Source organism: Orcinus orca, chromosome 3 (genome assembly GCF_937001465.1).
Source record: "Orcinus orca chromosome 3, mOrcOrc1.1, whole genome shotgun sequence".
Classification (NCBI taxonomy): Eukaryota; Metazoa; Chordata; class Mammalia; order Artiodactyla; family Delphinidae; genus Orcinus; species Orcinus orca.
Window position 1 is genome coordinate 98,891,519 of NC_064561.1, and position 26,060 is coordinate 98,917,578.

General features: G+C 34.1%; 1 long non-coding RNA gene and 1 other non-coding gene across 2 annotated transcripts in view; both read left to right on the forward strand.

Annotated features, from left to right (window-relative positions):
* The first annotated feature begins 8,099 nt into the window (after positions 1-8,099).
* On the forward strand, positions 8,100-8,203 carry LOC117200577 (U6 spliceosomal RNA). Its single transcript, XR_004482172.1, has one exon. It is a non-coding gene; the product is annotated as a U6 spliceosomal RNA (small nuclear RNA).
* A 1,171-nt stretch (positions 8,204-9,374) lies between these two features.
* Positions 9,375-26,060, forward strand: part of LOC125963888 (uncharacterized) — a 59,004-nt gene continuing 42,318 nt past the window's right edge. Inside the window, exon 1 of the long non-coding RNA XR_007476315.1 lies at positions 9,375-9,518. This is a non-coding gene — a long non-coding RNA (uncharacterized LOC125963888). The remainder of the gene's footprint in view (positions 9,519-26,060) is intronic.

A 26,060-nucleotide genomic window follows, 5' to 3' on the forward strand; every position in this document is an offset into this window, starting at 1 on the left:
AGTGAGGTGGATGGACCTAGTGTCTGTCATACAGAGTGAAGTCAGAAAGAGATAAATACCACATGCTAACACATATATGTGGAATCAAAAAAAAAAAAAAACTGGTTCTGAAGAACCTAGGGGCAGGACAGGAATAAAGACACAGACATAGAAAATGGACTTGAGGACATGGGGAGGGGGAAGAGTAAGTTGGGACGAAGTGAGAGAGTGGCATTGACATATATACTCTACCAAATGTAAAATAGATAGTAGTGTGAAGCAACCACATAGTACAGGGAGATCATCTCAGTGACCACCTAGAGGGGCAGGATAGGTAGGCTGGGAGGGAGATGCAAGAGAGAGGGGCTATGGGGATGTATGTATACGTATAGCTGATTCACTTTGTTATACAGCAGAAACTAACACAACATTGCAAAGCAATTAAACAATAAAGAGGTTAAAAAAAAAAGAAAAACAAATTTTTTACTTTTCCAATTATTTTTGCATCCCCAGTACCTCGACAAGTAAGAGTGAATAGCACATGAATGCCCTGTACCTAATTATGATGAAAATATATATTTTACTATGGGTCATACTAAAAATGTTTAAGAGACAAGCTTTCTGTCACCGTGCATGATGAAAACACTAGAGCACTGGCCCACCTGAAAGCTTTGTAAGGTATATTCATACACTATGGAGGCTCCAGATGAAGTTTACCAGGATGGAGCTGTCTGGTTTTAAAACCATACCATCTTATAAACTATGGAAGTAGTGATGTTTAACCCCCAAATATTCTGGGACAATGAGAGATATCTTTACAAAAATGAAGAGCTTTCAAGTGAAAGAACAAATATTTCAACAGTACTTGTACAAGAAGGCAAACTTTAAAGAATGTATATGTATTCTTCATATGAAAATAACAAAAATAGTAATGTTTACAAAAAATATTTCCAGTAGGGAAATAGCGTTCAGCACTTTCATTAGTGGATGGTGTCTTGATACCAACATTTTTAATTTTTATTTTATTTTATTTTTTGCGGTACACGGGCCTCTCACTGTTGTGGCCTCTCCCGTTGCGGATCACAGGCTCCGGACGCGCAGGCTCATCGGTCATGGCTCACGGGCCCTGCCGCTCCGCGGCATGTGGGATCTTCCCGGACTGGGGCACGAACCCATGTCCCCTGAATCGGCAGGAGGACTCTCAACCACTGTGCCACCAGGGAAGCCCGATATCGACATTTTTAAAGCAGATAAATTCCTCCATTTTCAAGGAAAGGACTCTAAGTTCTTTCCTGAGTCTATTTAATCTTTAGTTCAAATTTACTTTGTATAAAGATTATTTCCACATTAAAAAATAACCAAACAATTAGTAGGTTAGTGACTTGGTTGTGCTAGGAATTGTGTAGCTGGTACAGCAAGGGAATCCAGAAAACAACTGCATTATGGTATACCATATTACTGACATTAACCACTTTTGTTGTTTCTGAGAGATATGAAAATGGTCCAAATATCGCTTGTAATGACCATCTTTATAATGGAATATTACCTATTTTCTTTTAGAAAGAATCAATTACTCATCATGTGATAGCTAAAATTGAATTAGGTGTTCTTTTTAAATCCAATGCAAATTCTAACTGTATGGTCTGTGAAATAGCTGATTGTGAAATATTTTACAACTAAATACAAAGAATTTTGGGGGAAGGAGTCAGATTTATATTTTGTCATCACCATTTTTATATGGTCTACATTTTATTATTATCACTTTTTTCAAAAACAAACTTTTTTTAAAATTTTGAGAATTTACATTTTCTTTTCTTATAAAGGCAATATACAGTTCTGATAATTTAAAAATGGAAAACTAAAAAGGATAAAAATAAATTATTTACAATTTCAGTTCTTAAAGCACACCCATTGTTTACTTTCCAGTGTATATTCCTCAGTTATTTTTCATAAATGGATTTTATAAATTTGGGATTATATTATGATCAGTTTCTTATATTCTTTCCATTAATCTGGAAGATGATACTTACACAATATTTTTTAAATACTATTTTTGTACATTTATGAAATATGTACTATTATTTTTTGGTAGGGAAAGTCCCACATTATTTCTATTTGTTCCTAAATAGTCTTAGCTAATCTATCTCTTCCTTTTATCAGATGTAATCCTGCATATTTTTGACAAGTTACAAAAACAATCTAATTGGTAGTTTCTTGGAATGTCATGTCTGTAAACTGTGGAAGGAAAAAAGGCATCTTTATATTTTGCCACCTTTATATTTTGCCATATATATATTCTCATATATAGTATACATGAGAACATATATTATCATATATAAAACATGTTTTATAAAACATATAAAAATTAATCTCCTCCTGAAAATGACCTATATGTCCAATAGAATCCCTCTTATTGCACTCCTTGATCAGTTAATATGTCCATAAAATATGACAAGATTATATGTTATTTAAATTTTATTTTCCCTGAAGAGGAAAAGTAGAAGGAAGAAAAATAAAAGTGCTGTCCTAAGGGAAATACTTATATTTCCTAAATATTTTGAGGAATATGCTGCAACTTTTGGCTAAATCTAAATAAAACCCTTCAGGAATTTATCAATCTGTAAAATGGAAATGGTAAAAAGAGGATATAAAATTCATCATAGTCTGAAAATCAAATTGAGACAGATAGCTTTTATTTACAACTTTTACTGCTGTATAGTCCTCTAAATTCTATTTTATTATTATTATGATTTTTTTCCTAGTTAAAGTCATCTTTAGTGTGATGTAACATTCTTTAGGTTGGACATTATTGTACATGAAACACAAATGAATAATAGCAATATTATATTGTTCAACAAAAGGTGGCATTGGTAGTCTTGTGGTTTTCAAATATCAAGTTATAATGTCAGGAATACACAGAAGAGGACACTATTAAAAAGAAAAAGCTCATTACAGATGTGAAAAAAAAAAGCTGTTAAAACTATCCATAAATTAATTCTAGTACAGTCCAGGATTCTGAAAATGAGTAGCAATGTACCTTACTGAATTTAAATAGAACTGAAAAATCAAATAGTGTTCATGATAAGCAGAATTGCTTCAAAATGAAATTAGGATAAGGAATCTTGCTGGTTTAAAAAATTATCCATGAATTTTTAGATTTATATGCCATAAATGCTATCTATTGTGAGTTTAATCGAACTATGTATTAGTTGTCAACATCTCAAAATAGTTTTAGATAGACTCAACAAGGAAAATGAAGGACTGAGCAAGGGAGGACATTCAATTTCTCATTTTAACTTAGTTTACACCAGCAATTTCAAGAGAACAAATGATCAGGCATGCCTGGCATTTTTAGCAGGACAACATGTTACAGTAGAGGTGAGAAAGAGCTCAGAAGATGGTCTTGACTGACTAATGTGCTCAGAAACTTCTGTCTGCTTGAACAAACAGAAAAATACAGAAATCAATAATGCCAGCTGGACGATAACTCAATAGTGAGAAGAACCAGATACACTACATCTAAAAGAATGCATGCAACACTAATGAAAAGGAAAAAATTAAATACGCATAATTCTCAAAGACTAAGCTATGAGTAAATGTTTACTTAGTATGTCTCCTGTGCCAAGCACTGTTTTCAGAGCTGGAGGATATGGTAATAAATGAGGTAGACAAAATCCCTGTTCTCACAGAAATATTTTTGGGCAGGAATGGGGTTGTTGAAGTGTGGAGGGATTTGGGAGTAGAGACTATAGCTAATAAACTCCTAAATTATTACTTCAAAAGAACAACAACTGAAAAAGAACACGGTGATTTTACATAGTGGTAATTGGAGAAAGAAAACAAAATTGGATGGGAGCAAGAATAATTTGTTCTCAGGCTCAATGTTTTAGGAAATAAGAAAATTATAAATGATTTTGCAAGCATAGTCAATCTTGGCTTTAAGTACATGCAAATAATTAGGGGCTATATTGTGAGAGTAATGTAAGGTGGTAAAAGTGAATAGTGAACCGAGTCATAGAATATAAGCTGAACCTTTGCAGGTGGGTATTAAGCATATTATGAATCCTAGTTCCTACTCACTCTTTAGAATGTGTTCTCTAGAGGCAGGGGGATATGGAAAGAGAGACCCTAGAAGTTTTAATTCAGTAACAAAATTGGAATTTAATAATAAATGTTAAAATACTGGATTTAAAAAATTATTGATCAATGGCCTTTTTGGAATATTTTCAGTTTTAATACATCGACTTAAGTTTTCTTCTATATTATGATCTAGGCACTGAACCAAGATTCCTCAAAAATACAATGTTGTGAAGGCCTTTAGAGAATTTATAAATCAGTAGCAATGAATGCTAAAGATAAAACAAAGCAAATATCACAAGACAAATATATAGTATTGTAGGTATTTAAGTGAGTTGTGATATAGGGAATCTTTGTGATGTTTCACATTGATGAAGAATGGAATATGACTTCTAAAATATTTCTGATGTGTGTGATACATAGTCAAATAGGAAGCACACTAACATAGTCAAATAGGAAGCACACTAAAAGTTAAACATGAGCATTTAAACGATTAATAAAAATTAGTCATGCATGCTTAATACTGACATATGAACATGCACATGGGATAAAGTATATTTTGAATGTTTAGGATATATGATCAACTATAGGGTTTATTCTTTTCCTTATATGAAGAATTGATTATTAATGAGTGATTTACTTATCAAATAGATTTCAAAGATTTTGTTGAAAATATTTGATTACTGACCTTACATTATAGTATCTATAATTAAGAATAAGAAATAGCAATGTAAACTCTAGGGACTATTATATAACATGTTCCTGAAAATTTGCAAGATCAAATATTACACTAATGGGTTCTTGCTCAAGAGTACTCATAAAATAAAATAACAAATTTGTTCTCTTGTGAGGCAGTTTGAAAAATAGCTTTCATGACTATAAAGTCACTAACTGATTAATATGCTCATTCTTTTTATTTTTTCACCATCAGATCAGTGTCCACAATGTAAGACTTTTAAAACGCTTATATTAATAAAAATTATTTTATAAGTTATACTTGTATTTTATAAGTTATACTAAAAGTAAAGCATAAGCACAGACATTGTGGATGCCAATTAATAATACCTCTTAACTATTAATTATATGTCCTAATTATGCAATTTGCATGTACAGTACTTATACTAATTAGGTAATTAGAGTATATGCCTAGAACTGTGCTGCAATATAGTGAAAGACCTTAAAATATTTTAGATAGTAAAAAAAAAAAAAAGCACAGTCATCCAATCTTTTTCTAAATAAGGATAACGGTATCTTAAAAGAGAGATTAAATAATATGGTAACAACAAAGGTAATATTTGCAGTCAAATGCTCTACCCCTGAGCTATACCCCCAATAATATGGTAATAACAAAGGTAATATTTTTCCAAAGAATCTCTCTGGATTCAGATTCTGTGGAGATGGCCATAGAAAACAAAATATTAACTATACCTCCCATCATACACAATATAGGAATTCCAACATTCTCTGTAATATTATCAGGAATATTATCTCTGTAAAGATTATCAGTCCCTTTGCTGTATTCTCTTTGAAAACACATCATCAAAATTGTGATGGATAAGAAACTCAAAGTCAAGATGGCAGATAGTGGAGACATAATTTAAGAGCCTTACATTTCTGCAGACAAACAGTTAGTTACCAATATACCTCCTTTCTTCCACTAATTAAATCCCTGGAAAGTATACATAAGTTAATTTTCCTAGAACACTGAACAATGTTAAACATGATGACAGAGGAAGGTCCTGAAAGGTAGTCTCAAAATATCTAGGCAACTATTATCAACTGCTGCTGAAGTCATTAGGTGAACAGTTGATGGGGAACTTTATAACAGATAGACCAGGCTGAACAACTCCTGAATCTAATAATCATTTTTAAAGCACTAAAATTGAGACAACCACACCATGTATTACCTAATGTAACACAGTATAAACTACACACACTACAATAATGTATTATTGTGGGGGAGGGGGCCAGAGCAGGAACAAAAAAACACCTGAATCTAATTATCAGTTTATAGGCAATATGAAGAATAAAGGTTCACGTTAAACTATGCTATGAAGCTACAATTAGCCAAATCCAGAGTTTGGGAAATTCTAAGGAGTACACAATTAAGCAGCATCAACTATTACTTGACATGAAACAAAAAAATATAGATGGGGAACGGTTATAGAGTAAAAGAAATTCAAGACACAGAGCAACCAAATAAAACATGTGAACCTTATTTTGATCATGATTCTATCATCAATTGTAGAAAACACTTTTTTTTTTTTTTTTTTTCCCGGTACGCGGGCCTCTCACTGTTGTGGCCTCTCCCGTTGCAGAGCACAGGCTCCGGACGCGCAGGCTCAGCGGCCATGGCTCACGGGCCCAGCCGCTCGGCGGCATGTGGGATCTTCCCGGACCGGGGCACAAAACCACGTCCCCTGCATCGGCAGGCGGACTCTCAACCACTGCGCCACCAGGGAAGCCCCCAAAACACTTTATTTTTTTTGCTGTCCGCGGGCCTCTCACTGCTGCGGCGCCTCCCGCCGCGGAGCACAGGCTCCGGACGCGCAGGCCCAGCGGCCACGGGTCACGGGCCCAGCCGCTCCGCGGCACGCGAGATCCTCCCGGACCGGGGCACAAACCCGCGTCCCCTGCATCGGCAGGCGGACTCCCAACCACTGCGCCACCAGGGAAGCCCCCCCAAAACACTTGAGATAATGAGGAAACATTTGAAATTGACCAGGTACTAGCTTGTATTATACAATTATTGTTTTATAAGGTATTATTTTGTTTGGGTTATGTATAAACAACATGTCCTTACCTATTTAGATACACACAGAACTATTTATCTGTAGAGCAACGTTAAGTCTGAGATTTGCTTAAAAATAAAACTGAAGCAAACAAACATAGAAAAGTTTGGATATGTGTGCTCTGGGGGAAGGGAGATGGATATAATGGCAAAATATTGATAATTGTAATAGGTATAGGAGGCAGAAAAATGACCACCCCTATCCCCCAAAGAGGTCTAGATCTTTATCCCTGAAACCTGTGACTATCTTGTTAAATGGCAAGGGATAATCAAAGTTGCAGATGGAAGTTTGCTTATCAACTGACCTTGAGATGGGGGAACTATCCTGGAAGACCCAGCAACAGGGAGGAGTGGGGAGGAGATGGAGTGAGTCAGTGTATCATAAGGGTCCTTAGAAGTGTAAAAGGAAAGCAGAAGGGGGAGTACGAAGGAGATACCAACATGAGAAAGACTTGGCCTCATGTTGCTGGCTTTGAAGATAGAAATATGACACCCTGAAGCTTCAGTAGCCTCTTGGTACTTAAAGGACAAGAAAACAGATTCTCCCCTAGAGTCTCCAGGAAGGTAACATAGCCCTTATTTTTAATCCAATGAGATCCATTTCTGACTTCTGACCTCTAGAACTATTAAAATAATGACATATGCTGTTTTAAACCACCAGGTTTGTTATTATTATTATTATTTTTTTTTACAGCAGCAATAGAAAAATAAAGTCCTAGGTAATGGGTATGTTAGTTTCATTATTCTCCCTACTTTCGAGTTTATTTTAAACTTTCCACAGTAAAACTTTAAAAAAAAATTTTAAGATTCTGAGAATTTTCCATCACCAATTTTGTATTTAAAGTCCAATAGCTCAATAGCAAAAAGCTTAATTTATGGACATATGAAATCTAACAACACGACCAGTTATGAAGATGCCCTTTATATATAATCAGAGATGTCACAATGTAGTATAACTAGTTGAGTAACATGGCACTGTTAAAGAGTAGGGAAAAAAAGTGGGCAGTGTCTTCACGATAGATCTGTGGTCACATATTTAAAGGCAAATATACCATATGATGAGACCATCAATTCGTAGATCAGAGAAGATGGTACACTCTTTATGCCATTTTGTGTTGAATATTCATCATTAATTTTGGAATTTTTGGAAGTGAAGCATAGTTAAAACAAAAAATCCCTCTTGTAAACCCTACATTTTTAGACCAAAAAGTCAAAGGGTGATAATGTATTATTTTCTTAAACTGTAATTTATGTGCTAGCTTCGGCAGCACATATAGTAAAACTGGAACAATACAGAGATTAGCATGGCCCCTGCGCAAGGATGACATGCAAATTCGTGAAGCGTTCCATATTTTTGATAAATCTATTTGCAGGGCAGGAATAGAGACCCAGACACAGAGAATGGACACGGGAGTGGGTAGAGGGGTGTGCGATAAATTGGGAGATTGGGACTGCCCTATGTGCACTGCCATGTGTAAAGCAGATAGCTAGTGGAACCTGCTGTATAGCACAGGGAGCTCAGCTCCATGCTCTGTGATGACCTAAATGGGGGGGATGGAAGGGGGATGGGAGAGGTGGGGGGTGGAAAGAAGTTCCAAGGGGGAGGGGATATAGGTATACTTGTAGCTAATTCACTTCATTGTACAGCAGAAACTAACACAACATTGTACAGCAGCTATACCCCAATTTAAAAAAAAAGCTGTAATTTAATATTATAATTATTTGTTTAATAAAATTATATTCTCAGGAATATATATATATATATATATATTTTTTTTTTTTTTTTTTTTTTGCAGTACGCGGGCCTCTCACTGTTTTGGCCTCTCACGTTACGGAGCACAGGCTCCGGACGCGCAGGCTCAGCGGCCACGGCTCACGGGCCCAGCAGCTCCGCGGCCCGTGGGATCTTCCCGGACCAGCGAAGTCCCCTGCATTGGCAGGCGGACTGTCAACCACTGCGCCACCAGGGAAGCCCTCTCAAGAATATTTTTATGTCATTATGGTAGATTGTGACTTTTTTGAAGGGTAGTTTTTTTTCTATCGTCTGAAAAGCAATTCTCTATGTCCTCAGATACTTAATTTAATTAAAAAAAAAAGACTACTTCACAGTAGTGAAGAAAATGGAGATTCCTGAATGACATTTTCTCTTTAAAAGACATTTTACATTTTAAAGTAATAATGAAAGGTGATGTAGAAGAAAATGCTTTTCTCTAGGGTACATCAAATACGTATAAGCTTACCTAAAATGGTTCCAATTTCTCCACTGCAGCCACCGTAATTCAAGATTATCTGTGGTAAATTTAAACTGCTTGTTCAGCCTTAAAACAAATTTTAATTTACCTGAGGCTTCACACTAGACCTCGTTCACTTTAAGTCGGACCCACTTTGACCCCGACTCAGCCCAGTTTTTAAGTCGGATTCAGTCTGACTCCGGAAACGGGCGGGGTTTCTAAGTTGGACCCAGTCTGACCCCGGAAGCAGTCTGACTTTTTAGTCAGACCCGGTCAGACTCCGGTTGTTTCCGGACCCAGACCCGCCCGAAAAAGAAGCGCGCAATTAGAGTCTGAAAGCTCATAACGCAAAAGCTGCAGAGCTAAAATCTGGTATCTGAGAGTTATTTATCCACCAGCTCCGAGGCAGCGAGAAAGAGAGGAACTTAAGCGGCTTAAAGGTACCTCAGCCTGGTTGCTCATTGCTCCTGGGGACCCTCAGGGGCCTCCTTTGGTCCCTTCTTTTAAAACGAGAAGTGTTAAGAGATAAACGGAGGTATATTTTAAAATTTAAGAATTTTTTTGAACGAAAATCTATTTGACTCGGCATTGCCAAACCTGAAGTGGTTACTAGCACTCCAGCTGACAGGAGCTCCGAGAGCGACTTTTATAGAGAGAAGGTAGAAGCAAAATAAGAAAATTGTTGATTGGCTACAGCTTGTAGCCTCGTTGGCCTTTGGACTTGGTTTTTCCTTAGCGTTTTGATGTCTAACCTTGAGGCATTTACAGGCTTAATTTCGTTTTGGTTACAGTAGGCAGCCAAGGTATTAGAGCCACATCAGTGAATGGTCTCCCTGTTTAATTAATATAACAGAGCAAATTTAACATTAGTTCCCCATCACTGACTTTAAAGCAGGATTCAGATTTTGCTTTATGCAACTCTAGTCTAAATAAATTTATAGCGAACAGCAGAGGTAGAAGCCTTTTGAATTTCTGGACATAGGTGATAGTGGCTATATTTTATTTTTTGTTTTCTGAATTTGGTCATCTTTCAAGAAAGAAAAAATGAAAAAACACCAAAACACAGTACTTTTATTATAATTGTCTTATGTCATAATTGTGACTGTGAGTGAAATTGAAAAAAAATTATTTAAAATTTTACTCTTAACTAGCTCATTTTACAGGAATAGAAAATCCCACCAAATTAATAGAGGGCAAAGGATGAGATATATTTTTTAAACTGGTACTATTAATGTGTCAGTAATTCAATTTTTAATGAGAAATTCCATATATAAGCTCTGTATGGTAGCAGTCAAAATGATTCTAATGAAGTAAGCAATGATTCTTCTCAAAAAGTATAACTTACTCCTGACTCATACATATGAATCAGTTGTTATCTTTAATTTTATAATTGCTTTTACATAATAAAACAGTATCTTAATATCCATAATGAACACTCTCTGTGACTGTTGAGGGTGACTTTGATTCATATTCATATTTGAAAGTCTTTTGGAGTTATATCTACATATATGTTTCGAACAAACTGCTGTTTCACTGTTGGCCCCATGATGGAAAGGAATGAGACTCTCTTGTTCATCTTTTAAACTACAGAAAAACTAGGAATTCACAAAGTAAAATCTTGTTAACTTCTTGGTAACTTTTATAAATTGAGTGATCAGTTTAGGTATAACAGTTTTTCACCAAAATAGCTTTATAATAAAAGAAAAGGACTGATTCTCTTACGTTCATTAAAAGGAAAGAAAAAAACATGACTACAGCTGTCTAAGGAATATAATACATAAATGTAGAAACAGTTGTTAAATCACACAGTTACTATCTATATTTTTTCTTTGCTCTCTCTTTTACTTTCTATCTTATTTCTCTCGATATTGCTATATTTATGTCATAAATTTTTATTAATAGAAAAGACCACTGTTATGAATATTCTATTAATTCATTGAACACTACTTTTTTAGTAAATTATGCATTATATACATTTTACCATAGCATTAATTTTTAATTTTCTTCTTATTTTTATAAACTAAACTTTTAGTCTCTGTATGCCCAAATTGCTTCACCAAACCCTGACTGATAAAGACTAGGATATCTCCAAGTTTTCAGGAACAGGATGAATATAATGTCAAATACAAAATAATAATAACTATAATAAATATCTGTCATTATAAAATAATATGACAAATATATAAAATATATGACAGTATGTAAGTATATAAAATATTAACAGTGTATGTGCTTATTGCTTTAAGAAAAATTTAAAAATGCATCTATTCAGTCAAACATTATAAACATTTTAGGGCTTTTAAAAATACGTAGTTAACATTCTTTTATCCCATATCTTTTTACCACATTGTACAGTAGAAGAGGAATCATTTTGGAGAAGGATACAAACCTTTTTGAAATAATGAGTAAATATTCACCTAAGCCATCATAATGAGACTCCTCAGAAGAGAGGGTATATAAATGTTGGTGTCCTTAGTATATTATTTATAATCAAAACTGTTAGGGTGGATAATATCATCTAAGTAGAGAGATTAACCTGAAGAGAAATGATGATTTTGGATAAAGTTCTAAGGAATTCTCCCATGTGTGGTTAGGTAAAGGAGGAGGAGTCTTTAAGGAGACAGAGAAGGGAAACCTGTAGGGATAGGAAAAAAATTAGAAAATTGTGGTGTCATAAAAGTCAAGAAAAAAAACTCAAGAAGGTGGAAATCGAGCAGTAAGACCCAAAATTTACTCAACATTGAAGAAGTTATTGTCAACTACCTGGAAAATGGTACAAAACTGAAAACCATGAGGGTTGCAATCAAGTGGACAAAATAGGTACTAAAATAAGGAAATAATATTCTGATAAGTTGATATATTAAAATGTAGGGTGCCATTAAAATTGTCACAAGGATGAAATTTTATAAAATTTTTATGTTTAAAATTTTTAAATATTTAGAGAAGATCTAAATCTTCTCTTGAAATCATTCCTTGGGTTTGGTGACATGATGTTGATTGATTACATTCATGAAAATGGTTTCAGTAAAATGGTAGGATTTAACTTTCATAGGACAGGGATTGCAGAATGAAAGAATAAATGGGAGATAAGTGTGTAGAACTTATATAAAAAATTTGTGAAGAGAAGGAGAGAATTAAAAAATAGTATCATCAGTGGTCTGAAATTCCTAATAAGCTTGTAAAACATATAGTAAGGATAATAGATTGAGTATATTAAAAGATCATGATACTTGAGATGTCAGAATGAGTGGAGGAGGTGGTCCTCAGAGGCATAGAGATGATGGACTTGAGAATTGGTTATGAATTCTTGTGGAAAAAGAAATTATGGGAGATTGATTTAGGATCTTGGACAGAGACTATAGGCAAGTGCCAAAGTCTGAAGTGAATGTGTATGTGTGTCGAGGGGGGCGGGGGAAGGTATTGGATGGTAGTAGTGGTAATGCAAGAGATTAAAGATAAAACTTGAGCACATAAAAAACAAAAATACTTAGGGGCTTCCCTGGTGGTGCAGTGGTTGAGAGTCCGCCTGCCAATGCAGGGGACACGGGTTCGTGCCCCGGTCCGGGAAGATCCCACATGCCGCAGAGCGGCTGGGCCCGTGAGCCATGGCCGCTGAGCCTGCGCGTCCGGCCTGTGCTCCGCAATGGGAGAGGCCACAACAGTGAGAGGCCCGCATACGGCAAAAAAAAAAAACAAAAAAGAAAAAACAAAAAACTTTAGGTAAATATACTTTATTTATTCTCTTGTGATAGTAATATTTTCTAAGTCATTTGCTCTGTATGAGATTTGCCCTTCCTAAAGACAACAGGGCACAGTATTCCATTTTCTCCACAAATAAAAATAATTGCACAGAGATAACAGCCACCAGGAAGGCACATTATAGATCACACGGTGGTTAAAGATTATCTCTGATTCATTGTATGAGTAGTAGATACTTTTTGCTAAATTGGGTATTAGACAAAGCCAGAGTTAAGAGTAAATGCTTAGTTGGAAATATATTGCTTCTAAAAAATATGCTCATTTAATTTTTATCTCTATTTGAGAGGTGTTAGAAAAAGCAACAATTATTTAAAAAACCACCATGGTGTTACCTTTTTATCTCAAAATCATCCTAATTATGGTTCAGATATTGAGCAATATTCAGTGGCTGTCATCACTACACTTTGAGCACTAAGACTGCAGAAGGCAGATAAAAAGCTCATAGTCCTATTAGACACACTGTACAGTTTTATTGCAACATAAATACATTTTGTCATGTCTGATTTTTTAAAAATCTTTTTTTCTTCCCAAACTGACAACCATTAATACATTTTTAAATGAAGAAACATGTTGTACTATTTTATACTATCATTAATTTTTCAAAGAAATGCCAAAGAGTATAATATTGTACACATACATGGTTTACCAACCAGCTTAAAATATAAAGTGCACAACATATTGAAGCTCCTTTAAAACTCCCTAACTCATGTCCTTTCCTCTTCATTCCTCCTTCCGCAAAGGATGGTATTATTACATTTTCATATGTGTTCTCAAACTTTTAATACATATGTGTGTATCCACAAACATTTTACATTTTTGCATTGTAGATTTTAAAGTTAAATACTTTATAACAAATAGTTTTGTATAATTTGTTTTTTCAGTTCATTAGTTTATGACATTCATCTGTGTTGATAGTATAACTCAAGTTAATAATTTTCATTAATTATTAGTATTTTGTTATACAGTTTACCCTTGAACAATGCTAGGGTTGGGGCACTGACTCCCCACACAGTTGAAAATCTGCATATAACTTTTGACTCCCCCCCTACTGTGTTGTATTTATCGATACCCTAAGTTTACATCATCTGTTTACAAATGAATTGTCTATCAATACCTATATCAAATTGTCTTATATGATACAAAATCATATATATCTTATATGTATTATTAACAGACATCAAAAATGAAAAGATAATGTGAAAAAGAAATTCATATTTATTTACAGGTATAACGATTCATGCATTGATAACAAAGAAGAAGCAATATGCTTTCTTTATGGTCGCCTAGCCTATATGCTAATAAATAAATCATTGAACATGTTTATGCCATACAGTATTAGTCATATTCATAATACAGTCTTGGAAACATTGTTTCATTTCCTTAAAACAAAGTGCTTACTTGCGATGATAGGCTGGTATGTAGTTTCTCCAATTATGAGAGAGGAGCATATGCTACAGTAATATAATTCTTTGAAAACAAAACAAAACAGTAAGAAAACTAAGATATTATTAGTTTTATATTAAATATCACTTACTTTATGCCTGTGTAGGATAGGCTATCCTCTTCAGTACAAGTCTTGTATACAACGTTCTACACGATGAAAACTTAGGTAATGCTGTTGGTGATGATGCAGAGATGTCTGATACATTTTTTGCTGTACAGTTATTAGATCTTCATATAAAGACACACACACAACAGATAGGTTTATTAACTGTGTGGCATCATGATTATTTACTATTTATTATGTGGAAGTGGATCATCATAAAGATCTTTATTCCCATTGACTTCATGTTGAGTAGGCTAAGGAGATGGAGGAAGAAGATGGGTTGGTCTTGATGTCTCAGGGCTGGCAGAGGCAGAATTGCTGGAAAAGGTGGAAGGAGAGTCAGGAGAGGCAGACACACTCAGTGTAGCTTTATGGAAATACATTGTAATTTCTGTTTGAATTTTTTGGTTTTTTTCATTTGTCTAAAAATATTTCTATAGATACCTATTCCTCTTCCACTGTTTGCTTTACTTTTAGTGCCCATATCATAGACGGGTCCATGTTATAAAAGACGTCAAAAACAGTCTTGAAAAGTCAGAACCCTTCTGCAAGATTGTCTAATGTCAATTTGTTTCCTGGCACTGCTTCTTCTACATGTTCTTCCTCCTTGTCTGGCACTGGTTCAGAACACTCACCACCATCATGTTGTCTTCTGTTAATTTCTCTGTTGTGGTGTCTGTTAGCTTTTGAATTTCTCCAAGATCCTTCACCTCCCACCTTTTTTGCCGTGTCCACAATCTCTCATGATTTTCTTGATTGGCTTTTTCAGAATTCTGTGAAGCCTGCCCAACATCTAGACAGTTTTCTTTGATAGGAATTTATTGTTTGGGGCTTGATGGCTTCCACGGCTTTTACTATAACAACGATGGCATCTTCAATGTTGTAATCTTTCCAGACTTTCATGATGTTCTCTCTATTGGGATTTTTTTCCACAGCATTGACAGTCCTCTCCACAGAATGCTGTGTAATGAGCCTTAAATGTCCTTGTGACCCCCTGATCTAGAGGCTGAATTAGCAACGTTGTGTTTGGGGCAAGTAGACTACTTCAGTGTCCCTGGTGTTGACCTCATGGAGTTCTAGGTGGCCAGGGGCATTGTCCAATATCAAAAGAACTTTAAAAGGCAGTCCCTTACTGGCAAGGTACTTCCTGACTTCAGGGACAAAGTATCAATGGAACCAATCCAGGAAAAGTGTTCTCATTGTCCAGGCCTTCTTGTTGTACAACCAAAAGACTGGCAGCTGGTGTTTTTCTTTTCTCTTCAAGGCTCAGGGTTAGTAGCTTTATAGATAAAGGCAGTTCTGATCATAAACCCAATTGCATTTTCACAAAACAGTAGAGTTTGCCTGTTCCTTCCTGCCTTAAATCCTGGTGTTTGATTCTCCTCCTTACTAATAAATGTCCTTTGTGGCTTTTATTTTATTTTATTTTTCCAGATAGGGCACTTTTGTCTGCATTAAAAACTTGTTGAGGCAGATATTTTTTCTCCTCAATGATTTTGTTAATGTTGTCTGGAAACCTGTCTACTACCTCTTGGTTGGCAGAAACTGCTTCTCCTGTTATCTTGACATTTTTTTAAGCCAAACTTCTTTCTAAAATCATCAAACCATCCTTTGCTGGTTATCCATCTTTCGATCCCTCACCTTGCTTGTGTTTTAAGTTGCCATATAATGACTTCACTTTTTCTCGAATCATATTAGAGTCTATAGGTAGCCTGCACCCACAGAAAATCTGCACTCAATACAAGAGTAAAAGGTATTACACAAAAAAGTAGAAGGCTTTCGTGCCTGCTGGTGTACCTGCAGTGACTAGTTCACACATTTCCTTTCCTTTTACAATGGTCCTTATGCTGATTGTTTTTATCTTGAAATGGCAGGCAACTACAGCTGAAAACCTCAATCTTTAGTTCATTTCAAGCAAGTTAACTTTTTCTTGTAACATCATGACTTTTCTCCGCTTCTTAGGAGCACTTCCAGCATCACTAATGGCACTTTGTGTGGGTTCCGTGGTGTTATTCAGGATTTACTATATTGCACTAAACATGATGAAAAATACACAAGAATCTTGAGAGATCACTTTTTACTGCAATACACAGTTTACTGGAGAGGCGAACTGCTCACATGGAGATGCATCACACAGTGTTTTAAGCTGACACAGCACTTGAGTTCAGCCTAATAGCAACAGGTGATGCCTTCAAAATTATGACTGTAGTACAGTATGTACTACAGTTAATTTTATGCAGTTATGGTATAATACTGCATCTTTATATTTCTCTTGACTGTGAAAGGTGCTATGTATGGTCTGTAAGGATATGCATAAGTTTTGATAAATTTTAACTTTTATAAGGATATGCATAAGTTTTGATAAATTTTAACTTTTATAATAGATTTGTATATATTTTTTGGTAGTAAATGATAAGATAGACTAGTATCTACATATATTTTATTCATTCATGACATACCTAACTTTTTCTTAATTTTAAAAATACTTCTAGGCTACACAGTTTGTGAGTTTTTTCAAATTGTTACAAGCCTCTAAAAACTTTCCAATATATTTATTGAAAAAAATATGCATATACTTGGAACCACGAAGTTCAAACGTGTTATTCATGGATCAACTGTACTGTTCAACCATGATTCCATTATGAATTTTTCTAATGGACATTTGGGTTGTTTCCAATTTTTTCAGTTCTGTAAACAGTGTTGCCATAATATTATTATAGGTGCCTACTTCAGCACATCTGCAGATGTACCTGTTAAAAATATATAAAAGGAAAGAATTTCTGCATTGTGGAGAAGGTGCAATCATCTTTATTAAAACACCAACATGCCTATTTTTCTTTGGGCTGCTTGCTAATAATAACAATAATAATTTATTATAAATAATATAAATAGAATTTATGAATATAACATGCATTATTATAATATATATAAATATAAGATAAATATAAAATTATATAAAATATATTTTATTATATAAAAATAAGTGTCCATTGATAGATGAATAGAGAAAGATGTGTGTGTGTGTATATATGTGAATATATATGAATATTACTAAGCCATAAAAGGAATGAAATCTTGCCACTTGGAACAACATGAATGGACCTAGACGGTATAATGCTAAGTGAAATAACTCAGACAGAGAAAAATGAATACTGTGTGATTGATTTCACTGATATGTGGGATCTAAGAAAACAAAACAAATGAACAAACATAGCAAGAGAAAAAAACCAGACTCATAGATATTGAGAACAAACAGGCAGTAGCCAGAGCTGAGGGGGCTAGGGGGATTGGTGAAATAGGTGAGAAAAAATAAGAAGTACAAACTTCCAGTTACAAAACAAATGAGTCATAGGGATAAAATGTACAGCATGGGAAATAAATTGAAAGTATTACATAATAATATCATTATTAGTAGCAGCTTGTGGTTTTTTAATAAAGATATTCTGAATACCAAGCCTTTTCATGTATATAGCAAGATTCTTCTCCTAGTTTGTTGCTTGTTTCTCCTTATTTTTTTGTTTTTTATTTATAGAAACAGATTTTTTTCATTTTAACATGGTCATATTTATGTTCTTTTTGTTTTTGAGTCTTCTTTAAATATCCTTTGGAAACTAAAATTTAAAAAATTATACACAAATGTTATATTTTGCTTGATATATTTCAGCCTTGAATTTATCTGGAACTAATTTTGAATGGTCTAAAGAATTTGGTTTTTTATAGAGTAAACTAAGCACTTTTTTTTTTTTTCAAAAAGCTTGAACTACACCCCCTATCCTGATTGTCAAAACCATCTGTACTATATAGCAAATATTCTTTCCACTTTGAGCCAAATTCTAGGCTTTCTACTTTGATCATTTGGCATCTTTGTTTATCCTAGTGTAATACAACACTTTCCTAATAACTCAAATTCATTAATGTTTTGACATTGACTAAGGTAATAATTATGAACAAGACTATGGAGCTAAAATGTCCAGGTTCAAATTCAGTCTCTACCACTAGACAAATTATCTATTTTTGCCATGCCTCTGTTTGCTCAGCTACAAAATGGAAATTATATTACTTATATAATTGTCATGGTGATTAAACAATATTTTAAACATAAGCATTTAAAAATAATGTTGGCAGGTAGAAAGTACTATGTAAGTGTAAGCATTATCAATGTCTTTTTTTTTTTTTTTTTTTTTTTTTTTTTGCCATACGCGGGCCTCTCACTGATGCGGCCCCTCCCACTGCGGAGCACAGGCTCCGGACGCGCAGGCCCAGCGGCCATGGCTCACGGGCCCATCTGCTCCGCGGCGTGTGGGATCTTCCCGGACCGGGGCACGAACCCGTGACCCCTGCATCGGCAGGCGGACCCCCAACCACTGCACCACCAGGGAAGCCCAGTTCTTCTAGTATTTTAAATGATGTCAGTTTTACTTGAAGAAATAGTGGTGTTAGATAAATGTTGGTCTTTAGGGTAGGGTCTGGTAATATTATCTCTAATGTCTAAAACTATATGTCTACTTTTCATGCTTAAAATAAATGCTTTTATTTCCTTATGTGCACACCATCCATTATGAAGAAAAAAAACCTGGCAATTATTTATTTAGTTTGTTCAATGCATATAGTCAATTAAAGTAGCAAATTCTGTGGGGCTAGAATTATATGGCATTTCCTCATTTAAAAGAAAAATGACATTGTTACTGTATAAGCAAAAGTTATGGTCTGGTAACCAGAAACTCTCAATTCTCAGTCACTTGTGAGGACAAAGTAGATTGCATTTTAAATTTTTTATTTTCTAGTTGTTTCTCATGCAAAAACACATCCTGATCAGTAGAGCAACTCTATTCATAGAAACTTGAGAGTCACAAGTGGACCTAGGCTGATAGGGCAAACACAGTTTGGAATATAGTTTGTCACTTTGCCAGGTGAAAAATAAAGCTCAGGAGATTTGTACAACAAATTAAATATTTTGCCAAGAAGTGTTACAAATCATTTACACACACAATTTGTGGCCAGAACTCCTAAATTTACTCCATGCAACAATAAGGATCAAGGAAGTATACTATGTGCCTGAAAGGTTGAGCATTAGAAACAGTGAGCAACACTAAGCTTTGCCCACCTAAAATTACTACCTTTTCACTTCACATAACAGAGATAAAATCTTTAATAATGGATAAACTTTCTGGTTATTTTCTTTTATTTGTTAAAATTATATAAGCAATTGAAATTTTTCTGGTTAATTTTCCTTATTATGTGATCAAAAAAATTTTTTATTGGCTTTATCAACTTGGGATTTTTAATTTAGTATCAATACAAATAATGACCATCATCACTCACAAAAATTATGGTGCCTGTTTGAATGGCACAGTAACAGCACCACCATTAGATGTTACTGCTTCAAAGGTTAATATTTAAACTGAACAGACATCAATTTGATGATCATTTATTATTTTGCTATCAATATTTAGATGAGTTCTCCTTTTAAATACAGTTCACTGATTTTATTCCAGTTAAATATAACAACATCCAGCTCTTATCTACGCAAAATATGTAACTTGGGGGTCATGAAAAATATAAATATTAATAAGGGTATTCAACATCCTGAAGAACAATGGAGTCACACATGTACCTGCTAGAACTCATCTGAATCGTATGGAAATAAAAAATAATAATAATTTGGAGGTGATGATTCAGCATTGTTCTCAATGATAATGTGCCTCTGAGAATAAATACTATAAAATCTTAAGTAATCAATCCATATTTTAATGCCTTTGAAAGGAGAGTGGGGATTCTCCAAAGAGTTTCCAGATCACTGAGAAAGAAATGAATAACGTTGTTTGTGCAAGTGGTTGGGAGTTGGAAAATTAAATTGAAGGATTATATTTATTAGAAAGAGACCATTGAGAAACACTGACTATGAAGGATTTATAAGAATTGATATAACCCTCTACAATGTTGTATACATAAGACAATACATTCCATATTTTGTGGTAGTTTAACAGATGTAAAGCGTAATTTTGACAAAATGTCCCTCTTTACCATTTGATTACAGCTTAACGCATGAGGTGTAAATCTACTGTACAAAATATTTCATAGTATAAAATGCACGTGGAAGTCCTGTTAACAATCAGTACATTATTTGTCAGGTATACATGTGAGTCTGTTTTGCCTGTTTTCACTATTACTTTGTATTAATAATTTTGTCTTATGAAAAAAAATTAAATAAATTAAAAAAACTTTTAGAATAGTTTTAGGTTTACAGAAAATTTGCAAAGTTCCTGAATATCCCTCACCTGTCTTACATTGCCATGTTACATTTGTCAATGTAAAAAGTAAATGAAATTATTCTAAAAGACTAAAACTCATTTAAAGATTAAAGAACTACAGAGGTAACTATTTTAAAATATGAATAGAGAGATGAATTATATTACTAGAATCAAGTGTGCTTGAACAAATAAATATAAGCCAGCCAAGAATCACAATTATTTGGTGCTCCTTATAAAGCTTTTTATAATCTCTTCATCCAAGGTAATCAGAACATTTATATCTGACTTGAAAGGCAAAGACTGATGGGTATGCCAGGTTAAAGACACACAAGTCAGTTAAGGAGTGCTAGAAATTGATAAGATTTCTTTCATGAGGACTAACATTTTTCAATTCATTTATTCCTATTCTGATTAATTATGACACTATTTTGAGAGGATTCTGGCAGATTTATTGCTAATTAGTTTGGCTCATTCAAACTTGCTGCCTAGTACAGGATATAGTGACAGCCCTTATGTGGGGTTATATTTATTAGGAGAGTAAAATCAGTGGATTGGGTCCCTGTTTAAATAGATATTTTTAAGGAAAATTTCCTTCATCTAAACATGTATCCTCCTAATAATGAAAGACAATGTGAATTAAGAAAGGTAACTATTTTCATGTTGAGCTTTAACATTTTACATGAATAAAATATTTATCCATTCTTCTGATAGAAATTTTAAAAGCTGTACATTTGTATCTGTCAGTTATACTCTTAAAATTAGTTATACTCTATAAATTTTCATGTAGTATATTTTTAAGTAAAAACAACATTGAAACTTTAGTTTTGTTTTTTCAGAAAAATGGTAGAAAGAAAAATTTATATTAATATTTGCAGTTAAATCAGGAGAAAGATTTCCTTTATTGAAAGCGATTTTTGAAAAAAAAATGATCACGGTCTTTGTTCAGACCTGTGAGTGTCCTACCCCTGTAACAGCCTGGTCTCCCTGCCGTCAATACCACCCCATGCCAATCCATTTCCCCGTCCTATAAGTTTTATTGCTTTAAATCACTCATCTGATCATACCACATTCAGTAAAATAAATAAATAAATAATATTTTTAAATTAAAAAATTCATAGCATTCTAACTGCTGAAGAATGGGTTTTTACAGGGCCAAACAGTCTGGGACTCAGGTCTCTCTAGTTGAAAATTAGGGTCAGGTATGCCAATGTATTTGCAGTGCCCTTATTTTCTCATGCCTATTGCCCTTGCATTGGTGTCTTCTCAACTTGCAATATCTATCTGCTTACTCTTCATTTTTAAAGATTCTGTTAGTACCTCCTCTGTGAATTCTTCCCCAATTCCCCAGGAGCACCTTCTTGCCTCTTCACTTAGAGCTCAGTTTATTCCTGATTAATGTGCATGCTATTCTTTGGACACTGCTTGTTTAGTCATTCTTCTTTTACTTCAGAATGTGTAAGAAATTTTGCATTTTGCATTCCTCAAGTGAATAGCATAGTCCCTGCCAAAGAGTAAAACACTCAATAAATATTGATAGAGGAAAGAGTAGGAAAATGTATAGTGATTTTAATTGCAGTAAAGAAAATAAATGCCATCAAGAAATACCTAAATAATTTCATCTTGTTTATAGGGTAAGAAATATTTTTCCTCAGTTGTTAAATATGACAGATACTGATATGACATTATCCCTTAAAATTTTTTTTTTTTGCCTGCCAGAACATTGCAAGAGAAAAAGCCTTAGCTATGAGGCTTTGTTCATTTCCTCTTTTTCTCATTTTGGAGGAGTCAGTTAACAACTGGTGCCTACATGCCTAAGAACTGATGTTACCTGGACATCTAACATAATACTGTGCCTCTACGTACTAGAAAATACAAAGAAGCAAGAGGATTAACATTTATAACTTTTAAGTTATGAATTTCTAAATAACACTTTCTGAATCTAGTTATGTGAAATCCTTTTTTGAGCTTCTATTTTCTTCTCATTTCTCTATTGCTGAAAAATTCTGATTCTTCCCCCCCCCCAACCACTTTTAGAGAACAAGTAGTCTACTCTTTGAGAGTTAGAAGGATGGTTAGTGTCTCAACTTTGATAGAGAGTGTGACTTCACAAATGTAAATGTGCAGTAGAGAAAGAGATCCATCTTAAAAAGAATGTAGCTTTGACTGTTGGCATGTGGAGCTGACTGGAAGAAATTAGAAGAAAAATTAGACTCAGTCATTAAAGAGCCACAGCACCTTGGGTCAAAAGAGAAAGACTATGCAAAACTTAAAATGATATTTGAGTACCTAACATTCTACAAAGTAGAAGAAGCCTGAAGTGAGCATATTCTTCAATACTATCTTCAGATATGGCTCAAGAGAATAATGGAGAAGGAAGTAAATCCCAGAGGGCAGAACCAAGGGCCACAGAGCACAATAAGCTTTGGGGTTACCTTCAGGGAGTAAAAAAGGTGACTTAATCAAAGGATATTCTCTGTCTTCCAAATTTAGCATTGCTGTGGAATAGCAACCGTTTTCCGTCTCCAGTTCGTCTGCTATCTTGAAGGGGTTTTTTGTGTGTGTGATTAATTGGTACATACATACAATGAAATATTACTCAGAATCTAAAAGTTTGTGCTCTAAGTCTATGAATCTGTTTTGTAAATAAGTTCATTTGTATCATTTCTTTTTAGATTCTGCATGTAAGCAATATCATATGATATTCTCTTTCTGTCTGACTTACTTCACTCAGTATGACAATCTCTAGGTCTCTCCATATTTCTGCAAATGGCATTATTTCATTCTTTTTAATGGCTGAGTAATATACCATTGTATATATGTACCACAGCTTCTTTATCCATTCCTCTATTGATGGACATTTAGGTTGCTTCCATGTCTTGGCTATTGTAAACAGTGCTGGAATGAACATTGGGGTGCGTGCATCCTTTTGGATCATGTTTTTCTCCAGATATATGCCCAGGAGTGGGATTGCAGGACTATATGTTAGCTCAATTTTTAGTTTTTTTTTTTTTTTTTTTTTTTTGCGTTACGTGGGCCTCTCACTGTTGCGGCCTTTCCCGTTGCGGAGCACAGGCTCCGGACGCGCAGGCTCAGCGGCCATGGCTCACGGGCCCAGCCGCTCCGCCGCCTGTGGGATCTTCCTGGAGCGGGGCACGAATGTGTGTCCCCTACATTGGCAGGCAGACTCTCAACCACTGCACCACCAGGGAACCCCTATTTTTAGTTTTTTTAAGGAAACTTCATACTATTCTCCATAGTGGCTGTACCAATTTACATTCCCCCCAATAGTGTAGGAGGTTTCCCTTCTCTCCACACCCTCTCCAGCATTTATTGTTTGTGGATTTTTTGATTAAAAATCACATAGCTTTTAGTTCAACAATTCTAACAACTTATCATAAAGATATATATAAGCAAAATGACCTATATATAAGAATGTTCAATACAATATTTTTTGTAATAGTAAAAGAATGGAAACAATCTAAATGTCAGCAGGGAAAATAATGATGTATTTATGTAGACATTATAAAGGATTAGTCATTTTTTTCTGGAAATATACTCAAAATATATTGTTACGTTAAAAAAGAAAGTGAAGAATAGTGTGTACTTGCTGCCATACAGATCAAATTTGGAAATATATTTACCTGAATACATATGATGTATAGTTAGGGTGACCACATATTTTAGTTTGCCCCATATATTTCTGATTTTCACCTGTTGTCCTAGCATAATGAAAACTTGTACACCCTTTTACTCTCACAAAAGTCTCAGTTTGGTCGATAAACTATATGTGTGCCTTAAGTTTAGGTGGTATATGCCTAGAATATTATTTAAGTATGCACAAGAAATACAATTATGGCTGCCACCAGGATTGTTGTGGGTCTAGAATGGCAAAAACAATTTATATATAGTTTTTTGTAAGTGTATCGTAACCATGTGCATGGATTGTCAATTCATAAGAGTATAAAAATTTGAAATTGTTAAAATTTATTTCCATAAGATTTTTATAGAATGTGAAATTATTGTGAAATACAGGAAAAATGATTAAAATAGCAACACGAAATTATACTGTTCTGTGGAGAGAAAGAAGCAAATAGAATCATCATTAGAGAATATTTAAATGTACAGTGACCTAGAATTGCATTCTGCTGCTACAATGCCAAATTGTGGACCTAAGGCAGAGTATAATTTTCTCACTGACCTCTTGATGTTTTGCAAAAATAAAATGTGTGAGATAATTATAATGGCTCCCAGTAATTAAATAGACTCCTAATTTGTAAATAAATCTTGCATATTTTCAGTTCTCACCAGGATATAGTATCTATCTTAACACCATGGAAAAGCTCAGAAGACTTTTTTCCTCAAAATTCAATCTATTTTTTCTTCAGGCCAGAAGGCTATCATAAAATCAAGCATTGTAGGACAAGCTTCACTAATTATTTGTTAGAATATAAGCTTCTGGTATGGCAGCAGCTTTTTCTGGCTGGTTCACTGTGATAGTAGTGAACCATTAGCTATAATAGTGCCTGGCATATTATAAGGATACAATAACTACTTGTTGAATAAATGAATAAATGGATTAATTAAGAAAAATTACAATTTGACAGGTATTCCCATACTATAGTTTGGTATATAAATTGGCATAAACTTCTTTCAGGGTGAGGTATTTTAATAGCACAGAGTTAAAAGTATATTTTTTGAATGGGCAATTTTATTTCTAGAAATTTATCTTGGAAGATACTCATACAAAGCACTAGAATTCATACAACATATGTTATATGCTCAATGTGACATTACTGTAAATAGTAAAAATGTCATAAGTATTCATTTATTCATATTTAGGGGAATAAAGTCAATTATTTTCTATTCATAAATGGAATATAATGCAGGTATTGAAAATAAAGTAGATATATATGTACTGAGTTTGAATTGATTTATAAGAAAGAAAAGGCAGGGGAAGGAAGGAAGGGAGGAAGGAAGAAAGAAAGGGAAGGAGGGAGGAAACTACCCGCAAAGAATCCCCAGATTGGCAAGGTCAAATATGAAAACTTTTAGTCAGCAATGAAATCAATTAAATGAATATCTTTTATAAATATATTTTTTAAGTTAACTGTAAATTTTACCAAAAATTTCTATAATGTATAAATATGTATAGTATATATATATATATATATTTATTTGATCATGGTTTTATTTCCCTGTTACTAAGCTCTACAAAAGCTGGTATTCTGATTTTTGTGTTCATTTCTTTGCCACTTATTCCAATTCATTGTAGACACTCAACAATTATGTGGATTTTCTTTTTTTTTTTTTTTTTTGGTGATGTATATAAAGCTAAGCTATCAAGAGATATCTCAGAAATAAAGTCAAAGATCAGGTATGGAGTAATATCATATATTCTCTGTCATGTGAACTAGATATATTTAAAA